Below are 10,680 nucleotides of genomic sequence, written 5' to 3'. Positions count from 1 at the left end.
TATATATATATCTCAAGTATAAATTTTTTATATAAAATTTTTGTATTAATTGACATTTATATCAAGTACATCAATATCGAGAAAACTAAAAGTTAGCATCTATTAGACATTAGATATTTATGAAAGTATGATCTGCATATATTTCTTGAAGGATTTATCATGTGAACATGTGCCGTAGTTTAAAATAAATTTCGTCGAATAAATCAGCGATATAAACGAAGGAATAAAATGCCATTTTCAAGAGTTATTAATTTATGCTCGATTTTCGCAGAGTCTAATTCCATTCCGGTCACGAGTTTATAACCTTTGTCGAGCTTTTGATTCGAACTTTGATAAAAACATGGGAATGTTCTCGGCACGCGTTTTATATTGCGCTTCCATCTTCGTTCGATAAACTTTTCTCAAATTTAAATGCGACAAATTTTAATCATCCCGGCAATTCGACAGAAAGCTTTTCAATTTGCAACGGCACGAAAAGAAAGATGACAGTGCGATCCAAAAATATATTATCGATTATCTTGTTTTTTCGAGTTAATTTAACATTTAGAGTATTTTCAAAAATAATTTAAATATATAAATTCATCGAATTTATTTGTGCCATAGTTAAATACGACTTGTACAAATAATATAAACTATTGCGATATATATGAAAATCTGCAGATACTGATCTACTGTACTTAATATACCAAGAGAAATCATGAAAATTATGCAAATTAAATTTGATCTTTCGTAAAATATTTATATTCGATCCGTTTTTTAAAAATTTATTATTCAAATGTGATATAATTAGCAAATTTTTGAAATGTTAACAAGATATGTATTGATGATGTGCATGAAAGCTTTAATGAATAAAACAAATTGATTTCAATAATTTGTACGGCAAACTGGTTTTGGTTAACGCGGAAATTGATTTCAATAAATTGAATGGCAAATCGGTTAACGAAAATTTGATTTCAGATTCATTTATACGTTTAATTCTAGAAGTTATAACGCGAAGATAAATAGAGATTTCAAATTAAACTGTCACTAAAGAAGTTCGTGACGAGTTCGTATTTATTCAGAAATGCCAACGATCGAATCGCGTTAATAAATTTACGATTACCCGAAGAAAATTTTTGAGGCGTATATCATCGACACATATCTTATACGACTGCAAAATTGACTCATTAAATTCTCATGGCGATTAAATGCAACTTCTTGATATCATTAAAAACTAGAGATAAATACCTTGTACATACGATCAACTTAGCGATGTAATCAAGATCACAATCCATGTAATTTATAAATAAATGGACATTAAAAAAACTTAATACTTTTTTTTTTAAATAATATTATATATCACGGTTTATAATCAATGTATTCAGGAAATACAGATATCTTTTATGTAACTATATAAAATTAAATAAAATTTTTAAAATCAGGATATCGGTATAAAGATACTAAAAAATCTTTACTATATCCAATATAAATATGATAATCAATATTTTTTATATACAATATACATAATAAAGACATATGTTCAAATAATAATTAAATATAAGTAAACATAGAGAAAGCGAAATTAATATTTATTGATAAAAGTGAAACATTGCGGCTTCTATGGTTTTATTTCGCTCACCTAACGATTCATTAGCGTTGTGATTGTTAAATATTCGCGCATCGTGCAAAGAAAAAAAAAGGAAAGCAAACGACCGCGCTTGATTCGAGTAATCTTCCCTCAAGGTTGGAGCGACGAAGAGAATTCCACGAGAGAAAAAGAAGTAAAAGGGAAATCAAGACGTATCGCGCGACGGTGAGAGCGAAAGCGGCCGTGCTGCTTTGACGATTTTTCTCGCCGCGGAAACGTACCAAGGTTACGTGGACGCTTTGTTGCGTCTCGCGCCTCAGGGCCGATTTCTCACGCAACCCGTTACATCGAATCGCACCGCGAAACTACACCGCTTTTACATAATAATATGAACGACCGACGAAAATCTGATGGGCGTAAATCCGCAATCATTTATCATTCATGTCGTTCGCGAACTCTTTTTTTTTTTTTTGTATTCGAGAAACATTTAAATGATAATATTTGTGACTGTTTCCGTTCTTTTAACTTCTTTAAGATAAACTTTGAAAGAGAGGAGAGACTTATCTATATGAATTATCTTAAAATAGATAAAACTTGTGTAAGCAATTGACCGTTTGTCACATATACAAATTACAAATAAAGATAAAAATAGAATGAGTAAACTGTGGTGAGAGGGCAATTTCTCTCGTGAAGAAAAAAGTGAAAGATATATAGAATAAAATTCTTTGAGTGGTATAGTTTTTTCTCGAGAAAAAGTTTCAAGTTGAACGTAATGTCCGTTTATTTGATCATGTGTCGATACTTGTGTGTCTATCGACTATCAAAATAGTTCTTACACATCTAACTTTAGAATCTGTTTACATGACAATACACACCTATCACACTGCGACACCGATATCGTTGTCAGTTCACTGACCTTTCAAAATAGCAAGATACAGCAATCGCGAATACATTGAAACTTTTCTGAGACTAAGAGTTTGTAACAGTAATTCTTCAAGTGTAATTGTTTGTGAAAAAAAAAATGGGTGCAAAAGCGCGTTATATAATCAGTATAAATAAATATTGAAAAATCAATGCCAAACCGGTGAAAAAGATTTCATGTGTTTTTTTTTTTTTTTCTTCACAAGGAATTATCCTTTTGCCGAATGTATCACAAATTACTGGACACTGTATATATAAGAAGCTTTATCGTTAGGCGACAGGAAACCTTTTCCTCGGTATCTACTTCAGTTATAGTTCCCAGGGCTCTTTTCGTCCTTCTCTCGCATACATCTCGGCCCGTAATCTCCCCGCGAACAGTAGCAGCCGATTTTACGCCGAACCTCCCGCTAAGATCGTAAAAGCGCGCGCCGGAGACGGAATCCGAGCGTAACCGAGGCAGTTTTTTTTTCCATATACACACCGCTTGTATGTACGCACTCTGCAAGAGTGTATTACACACACGCACGCCAAGCGACGACGAAGACGCCGTTGATGGGAGGGAGGGACGTTTATCGCTCGCGATCCGTCACCTCCGGCGCACATGCTGAAGAAATTAAGATTTTTTGTCCGGTTTCCCCGAACGAGTCGGGCGTTTATCGTCGTTTCGGAATCGTCGTCGTTCCTGAGACGAAGACAGAAAAAAGAGGCGAAAAAAAAGCCTGGAAACCGAGAGACGGCGCGGACGCGCCATTATATTGCGCCGGTTCATCCTTGGAATTCACGGCTGATGGAAAGTTTTGCTCTTGTATAGATTTGTATAGATTTACTCACCAGCGGGGCCCGCGCTGGCGATCTTTAATACCGTTGTTACCGGATCCTGAGCTATTTGACGGGATAGGAACTGCGACACTACGCACCTATAAATAAAAAGAATATAAGTCTTGTGAAATATCAAGTACATATGTAAATAATTCTTTCAAAAACGTTGCAACGTTAAGGGATATAAAATTTCAAAGATCTGAGAATGATTCACATAAATCCTACGAATCTAACGAGAGTCAGATGAAAAAAGCGCTGCGAGATCTAAATATTTTTACTCGTCTGTATATTCGACAACATCTCGACGATAAACAGCGTATGTAAAAAAAGAAGGTTCCGTGATCCCGAAAAATCGCGCGCGCAACATGTAAATAACGTATACAGACGCGACATTGAACGTCATCGTCGAGAAAAACGTACGATGTAAAAAAGTGGAACCCGCTTCACAAAAATCTATATACGAAAAAAAAAACAAACAAAAAAAAAAAAAAAAAAAAAAAAGACTGCACGTCCGATACGTCGTCACATGCCGGGCTTACAACGAGATCTCCCTCTCTCGAGAGGTTATATCTTTTCGAACCGGAAACTGGTCTCGATAGCTCACCTCGTGCTCGTCAAAAGGCGTCACTCTCGCCGTTCGCAGTTAACCTTTGAAGGTTAGGTTTTCGCCGGTTCGTTCGAGACAGCCGGCACGTGCCGGGCGGTCAACAATTCCGGGGATTCCAAGTGTTTGCGACGATGAGACTCGCGACGTCGTCGATCGTTCACGCATGCGAGTCCGTGCAAATACGAGCACACGCGTTTCCCGGACACGATAATTCACGTACGCGAGAAATTTGACTTTTCGAACAACGATCGTTCTCTCTCTCCTACCGGCGCGCGCTCCGTACACACCCGACGCCGCTCGCGCGCGTCTTCCCGCTAACTTCGGCCATATTCGGCTGGCTTCGGCAGCGCTCGGCTCGCCGGCACGAACGGTGGCGACGGCGCGGCGGCGGCGGCGGCGGCGGCGGCGTCACGGTATTGCGTAGGTGGCTGTGTCTCAATATAGTCGATTTATTCAAGGGGAAGGGCGATTTATGTCTTGTGATTTAGGTAAGCAAAAATGTGAAAATTCTGTATTTCAATAAATCTACCTTTAATTTCGATGTCTCGGATATCATGTGTTGTACGCCAAGCAAAGAAAGAACGATAAATCTCGACAGAATCTTACGACATTCTTACGGAGGACGTTAAAAGGTTGCGTCCATAAAGAGTGAATTTCGCAGCGGAAAGCGCCGTTTCTCTTGCAGAATAATATTCCTCGATCCGAGAGTAACGAAAAATAATGCTTTCGAACGTGTGAGCTTTATAATCTCCGCGAAATTCAGAGCTTGCGGCTCTCGATCTCCGAGTTCACGGCTCGACATTGCACATCTTGTTCGAGCATACTTCACGTCGTTTTGTCCGCGGGTTTCGCGCGCGTTTCTCATTCAAACCGCTGCTTCGAGGCTAGCGCTACAATAGATTCCCACCATTTCACATCCGTTGTCCCATAAAATCGGAACCGTTTTCAATATCTCGCGAACGACAGCATCTTATAGGGATCTCTTCAAGATCCTTCTACCTATAGATCTTTCGTCAATCTTTATTTTCATTTGCACGTGTCCAAATAATTGTAAGTACAAAACAAAGTTAATTATTTGATATATTTAGAATATTATTCGTGTAGGTTAATTTTAATAAGATTGAAAAAGCTACATTAATGCAAATTTAGGATAGAATTTTGCTTGACTATAATCTCGCTTAGGATATTTTGGTTTTTTATAGATTACTAATTTATGAAAAAAAAAAAAAAAAACATTCTTTCATTTATGTTATCTCGTTAGAAAAAATAAAGAATTTCGCGAACGAAAAGTCCGGAAATGCTTTCGAGTCAATATGCTATTTCAGTTGACAATTTAATTCATTGTGATAACATTTCTTTTCAGGAATTTCAACGAAGTTGTGTTGCTACGTCGCTGATAGAACGCTCGATCGAGTTTCTGGACTTTTTCCACGGTTTGAATATTGTGCATCTACATTCACATCAAGTAAGTGAATTGGCAACGGATTATAATCGATTGCATGCGGAAAAATATTTTGCTCTCTCTTTTCTGTTCGCGTACGTGCTTGTGCGCGTGGATCTGGAATTCCGGAGGTTTCGTCGACAATCTTTTACGCGATCATAGATCGATAAAAATTCGTATCGTCAAATATTAATCAATCGTCAAACAATCGTCAAATATTAATACACTGATATGTATTCTGTCTTTTACATTATATATTTTTATATACATAAATTATATAATTTAGAGTAAATAATAAAATCTTTATCTCGTATTACAAAAACCTAATTTGATAAATAAATAAAAGATAAAGTGGAAATTTCAATGAGTCGATACTTTAAAGTTACGTATAAGGTTTTCAAGATGTTGATTGAAAATATATTTTTCTCTGACAAACTTTCAGAAAAACTAGAATATATTTTAAGAATACTTTTATGTATACACACGAATGCATTTTGTGCGAAGGTTTTATTGTAAAAGCTTGATGGTCGCGTTGGGAATTTAACTTCATCTGACCTGTTTTGAATAAAAGGGCTCAGCTTTACGTTAATTTTTTACAGTGCACTCTCACATGTATACTTTTTTTTTGCAAAACTTATCTAAAGCGCTTTACGTCCCTCTCTTTCTCTCCTTTCATTTCGCATTTAATCCCGACAAACACAAAGAGTCAATACTACTAACAACCCCTCGCTTAATTAACTCTGCTTAGCAATTCCCCTTTCCTCTAACCAACTGTAATATAGATAACGAGACAAAATTCATTCAAGCATAACCTAAACAAGGATATGTAATCGTGTGGGATAATTGTGAAAATATATCAATTATTTTATTATTTAATTATCTCACATAAAAATATACTTTCTAATTAAATATTTCACTAAAAATTAAGTTATATTTTTGTATTAAGAATTTACACATTAGATTTACAAAAATAAAAATAAATAAAATTATATTAATATAAAAATTATAAACAATAGGGGAAAAATTTCAATGGAAAAATTGAGTAATTAAATAATTAAACATATTTGTAGAATTATTCTTGTACTATGTATTGCCAGGCTTATGCCTAAACAATGACAATATATATAATAGATCACATAGCGATATCCGGATGTTACTAAGAAAGGATATCGTGCAATCTTACAAAAAAAAGAGCAGCTTTTTACTTGGTAACAAGTTGCAATTGGTGCAAGGTTGCAAGATAGTGGAAAATACGAGAGTGCGTGATCACATTTGTGCTGCAATAAAATAACGATACCCGATAAAAATAATCACCTTCATGAAATATATGCAGATATTGCGCATTTACGGAAGGAGAACGCGAGTCGCAATAACGAAATAAAAGAAAGCTTAAAATGCATTTTCATCCGCGCTCTCCCGATATTATTGTTATACATAAGAAACGAGTTCCCGTTTGGTGACGAGAGTGAGAGTAATCCTGCAACTTTCGTTTATTCCCGCCTTGGCCTCGTGATGTCATAAATATGACCGCGTATCGTAATCCGAATTGGCATTCTCGCGGTGAAAGGTAAAGTAAAGGCGCGATGAAGTAATGAGGTCAACGCTGGAAACGGAAATATATACGGAAACTGTTTTTCAGAGTTACTTAAATGCGAAATTTTGCTTTTATTTATAAAAGCTAAAAAACTGTTCCATGTTACATTTAAATATGTAGAATTTTTTTATAGCGAGATATAGGAATTATGAGAGAAAAAAGAAACGAAATATATAATCAACTTTGTACTAAGAATTATATAATGTTCGACATACAGATTGTAAAAGTTTATCCTGCAACGGAACGATTTCTCGTCCTACTTCAATGAGTTTATATTTCATTTAATTACAGCGGACTTAATTTCTCTAACGTTATTCGTTTTAACACTGATCGATTACGCGAGAGTAACGCTAGTGCTCTATCGGTTTCCGAGAAGATTAAAATTTAATTCACGAACCGTCGTCGTAAAAATAACGCGAGCAAACTGATCTTCAGAGATAGATTCGAGGATTATGTCGGTCAATCTAATCTTGCTTCAAATACTTCCTATTCAGAATTAATTTTTGTCAATTATACTAGAAAATATATATCATGATCATTGATATATAGATATGAATATAGTCTGATATCGTATTCAAAGTGGTTTAATTAAAGAAATATGAGTATAATTGCGGCGAGATAATCCAATTAAATAATTTAGTATTTAATAGCGTATAACATATAAAAATAAAACGTAGGAAGAAGATAAATTTGAAATAGGAATGTGTGTGATTGACAATTATGACATTATTATTGAACTTGGATCGAAGGGAGAAAAGGATTTGCTTCTGCGAACGATTATGGTGCTGTTACGCTAATGAATAACGGCGTTGAACATACGCGCGTAATTAATGACGGTGCGCGTGTCGTCGTGCGATTTGCACAGCTAATAGTTTCCCGTAAAACCGGTATCCGATCGAAGTCTCCCCCTCTGGCCCTTTCCCTGCGCGTGGATATTTTAGCACGCCGTGCATCAGGTTGCATCCTGTCGACAATTTCCTTCCGTACGCGACTCGCGTTCCGGTTTAACGATCCCCCTCAAGCCGGAAACGGCGCGCGCTACGTAAGACACCGGATGTTGTTTCGTACGTAAAATTCTAAGTGTCGGAAATCTCTCGCGGGCGAAACGACCGAAACGTAGCTTTGATCGGCCGATCCGATCGTGAAAGCGATCGCGAGCGTGCCGGCGAATATTATTATCGCGTAACGAATCGCCCGGATATTCCGGTTAGGCGCTGTGAGAATTCTTCATCTATGGCACGCGAGAGAGAATTATCTCTCCTCTATCTCGCAAGTGACTTCCGAGTAAAGCAACCGGTGGTTGCGCCAACGAGGTCACGCCGCGACACCTCGCCCGTTTTCAACCCTTTGAGACACTGATGAAAGGCGCGAGATGAGGAGGGAATCGCAATGAAGTCGTCGCAATTTTTCATCCGGAACATTTATACACAATGGACGGGCGGGATATTAATGAGTTGTCCGCGCTGTTTTCCTTTGATCCGTGAAAATTAACGGGACATTTGTTTTCTAGTGGCAGGTTGACAAATTGCGAGGGTGAAAGTGAAGGTAGATAAATGACAAAATCAAACGCGTTAATGTAATGTATCCTATAGAAGTAATATATCCGTTTGACGTAAATGATGAAAAATGAAAGAGATGTAACTTTCTCGATATCTATACAGCATACTGTAATTATTATTCATTTTGATATATATTAAAGTGCGGAGTTTTTCAATGATTAAACAATTGCGATAGTTCAAATTTCGTGTTTGGATACGAATTTTTGGAATCTAAAGAATAAAAATTCATTTGTCTGCTTAGGTAAAATGGCAAAGTAAAATTAGACAATATATTGCAGTGCTCGAAATTTTTCGGCGATCAAAGCTCGAAACTTGAACGTGAAACTTCAAATTCAAATTTGAAATTGCTTGTGCATATTTTGATTCTGAAAATGTATTTTGAATCTAAATTTGGACAAAATAACAAAGTTGGATGACATGAGAAGAAAAAACATATATTTATTAATAAATTTATTTTTTGTAATAAATCTTATATATATTTTAGCTTTAAATTTTTTCTTGATATTGGATTATCAATAATCGAATCTTTGAATATTGCAATTAAATAGTTCGACTACTATTCGTGTTGTGTTATAAATTATAAACTGTTAAAATTTGAAACTTTTGAATGTTTTAAAAAGTTTGACTATCGCAATCCGTCTGAGTTCGAGCTTTAGTTATATTTACGTCGATGTCTAAGTGGAAAATTCATTCGTTTAATAAGGTAATTTGTATGTCGTAAAACTCTCCTTAAAAGGCTGGCGCGTCTAGATCGAGAACGACATATTTATATTGGCATGGATATCTAGGCCAAGTAAAACTGGTTATGGAAAAGCCTTACCCTGACGCTGCTGCTTTTCTTTCGGAAGATGACCAAACTGGTTTTGACCTCGGCAAAGACGGCCTTCTATGCAGCTACGCGATTGAACGTTAAGATCGCGATGCATTCTTCGTCTCGTATATGCGAGTTACGTTTTCGTCGATGGAAAAACGCGAAAGCGTTGAAATAATATACGGAAAAAACAAACAATGAAAATGTATGAATAAGCAAAAAGCATTCATGAACTGGTTTGAATATCGGGATGAAAATATTAATCGTCGTTCCCATGAAAATTTATAACAAAGCGGTTGTATTTTTACTAAAATAATAACTTTGCAGTTGCACACTCTATGAATATTGCTGTAAATTATCTTTCATTGCAATTTTATCCTATATAACGATAATATAAATTAAATTAAAGAGTTACGCTGGTAGTTTTGGAGCAGCTTGAATAATGAACGTTAATAAATATTAATCTATACAATGAATATTACAGTGAATATATGAAATATTCAAAATTGAGTTTTAGTAATTGTTTTTAAAGAGAAGAGATTCTATAGTATGTACAATTATATATCTTTTTACTTTTTTTTGCAAAATAGTAAAGATAGTGAAAATATTAACGATTTCTTGCTCAATGAACCATTTATGTATTTCTAATTAATAGTTTATCTTAACAATTAAAAAAAATCCATAAAAATATATATTCAATTTATGAACAAATTTCAAAAATTATATTGCGCTAGTAATCGCGTATATAAAAAAAAACCTTGCATTTTTACTTATATTTTTTTACATATAAAAAATGCGTAAATAGAGCGGTATATTATATATATACATATTTGGTGTGTCGTTTATAATTCCAATTTAATTGAATTCAATAATTTTCGGAGTTAATTCGGATCAGTAAAGCAAGCGGTTAATACTGGGTGACACAAAAGTACTATCTCTTCCGAGATACGAACGTCCTCAGATTCACGTCTTCAATTGAATTCAGCCAAGGACATGTGTACTGGAAGCGAACGACGACGCCGACGAATCCTGGCTGGGACCCGAGTCCGGACTCCCGGCAAGATTGAGCGACTCGCGTCCGTGATATATGGCGCATTGCCGTATAAGGCGTATAATAATACGAAGTTAGATCGTAATGCCCGTCCCAGACCTCTCTCTCTCTCTCTCTTTCTCTTTCTCTTTCTCGCTCCCTCGTCAGGGTCGTACCGAGCGGAGCGGAGCGGAGGATCTTATGAAGACGAAGACTGCAAGAGACCGCGCGGAGGTCCCTCTTCGTGGAAGTCACGCAGAGACGCAGGAGAGCCAACGAGCCGTCCTTTTCCCTTTTTCTTCCTCTTCCTTCCCCGCCGTCTCTCTTTCCC

At 36.0% G+C, this 10,680-nt stretch overlaps 1 protein-coding gene and 1 long non-coding RNA gene across 2 annotated transcripts in view; one reads left to right on the top strand and one right to left on the bottom strand.

Moving 5' to 3' along the window:
* LOC115235210 (brain tumor protein) overlaps window positions 1–4,200 on the bottom strand; it is a 75,114-nt gene extending 70,914 nt beyond the window's left edge. The window contains exons 1-2 of the mRNA XM_029806839.1: window positions 3,912–4,200; window positions 3,320–3,405 (exon numbers count right to left, since the gene is read on the bottom strand). The gene's annotated coding sequence lies outside the window, so the exon portion shown is untranslated. The remainder of the gene's footprint in view (window positions 1–3,319; window positions 3,406–3,911) is intronic.
* A 123-nt stretch (window positions 4,201–4,323) lies between these two features.
* The window catches only part of LOC115235221, a 17,053-nt gene continuing 10,696 nt past the window's right edge, over window positions 4,324–10,680 (top strand). Inside the window, exons 1-2 of the long non-coding RNA XR_003883996.1 lie at window positions 4,324–4,402; window positions 5,278–5,379. This is a non-coding gene — a long non-coding RNA (uncharacterized LOC115235221). The remainder of the gene's footprint in view (window positions 4,403–5,277; window positions 5,380–10,680) is intronic.

This window comes from Formica exsecta, unplaced genomic scaffold (genome assembly GCF_003651465.1).
Source record: "Formica exsecta isolate Colony F162 unplaced genomic scaffold, ASM365146v1 scaffold109, whole genome shotgun sequence".
In the NCBI taxonomy this organism is placed as follows: domain Eukaryota; kingdom Metazoa; phylum Arthropoda; class Insecta; order Hymenoptera; family Formicidae; genus Formica; species Formica exsecta.
The sequence above is the reverse complement of the archived record's forward strand: the minus strand, read 5'-3'. Positions and strand labels throughout refer to the sequence as shown.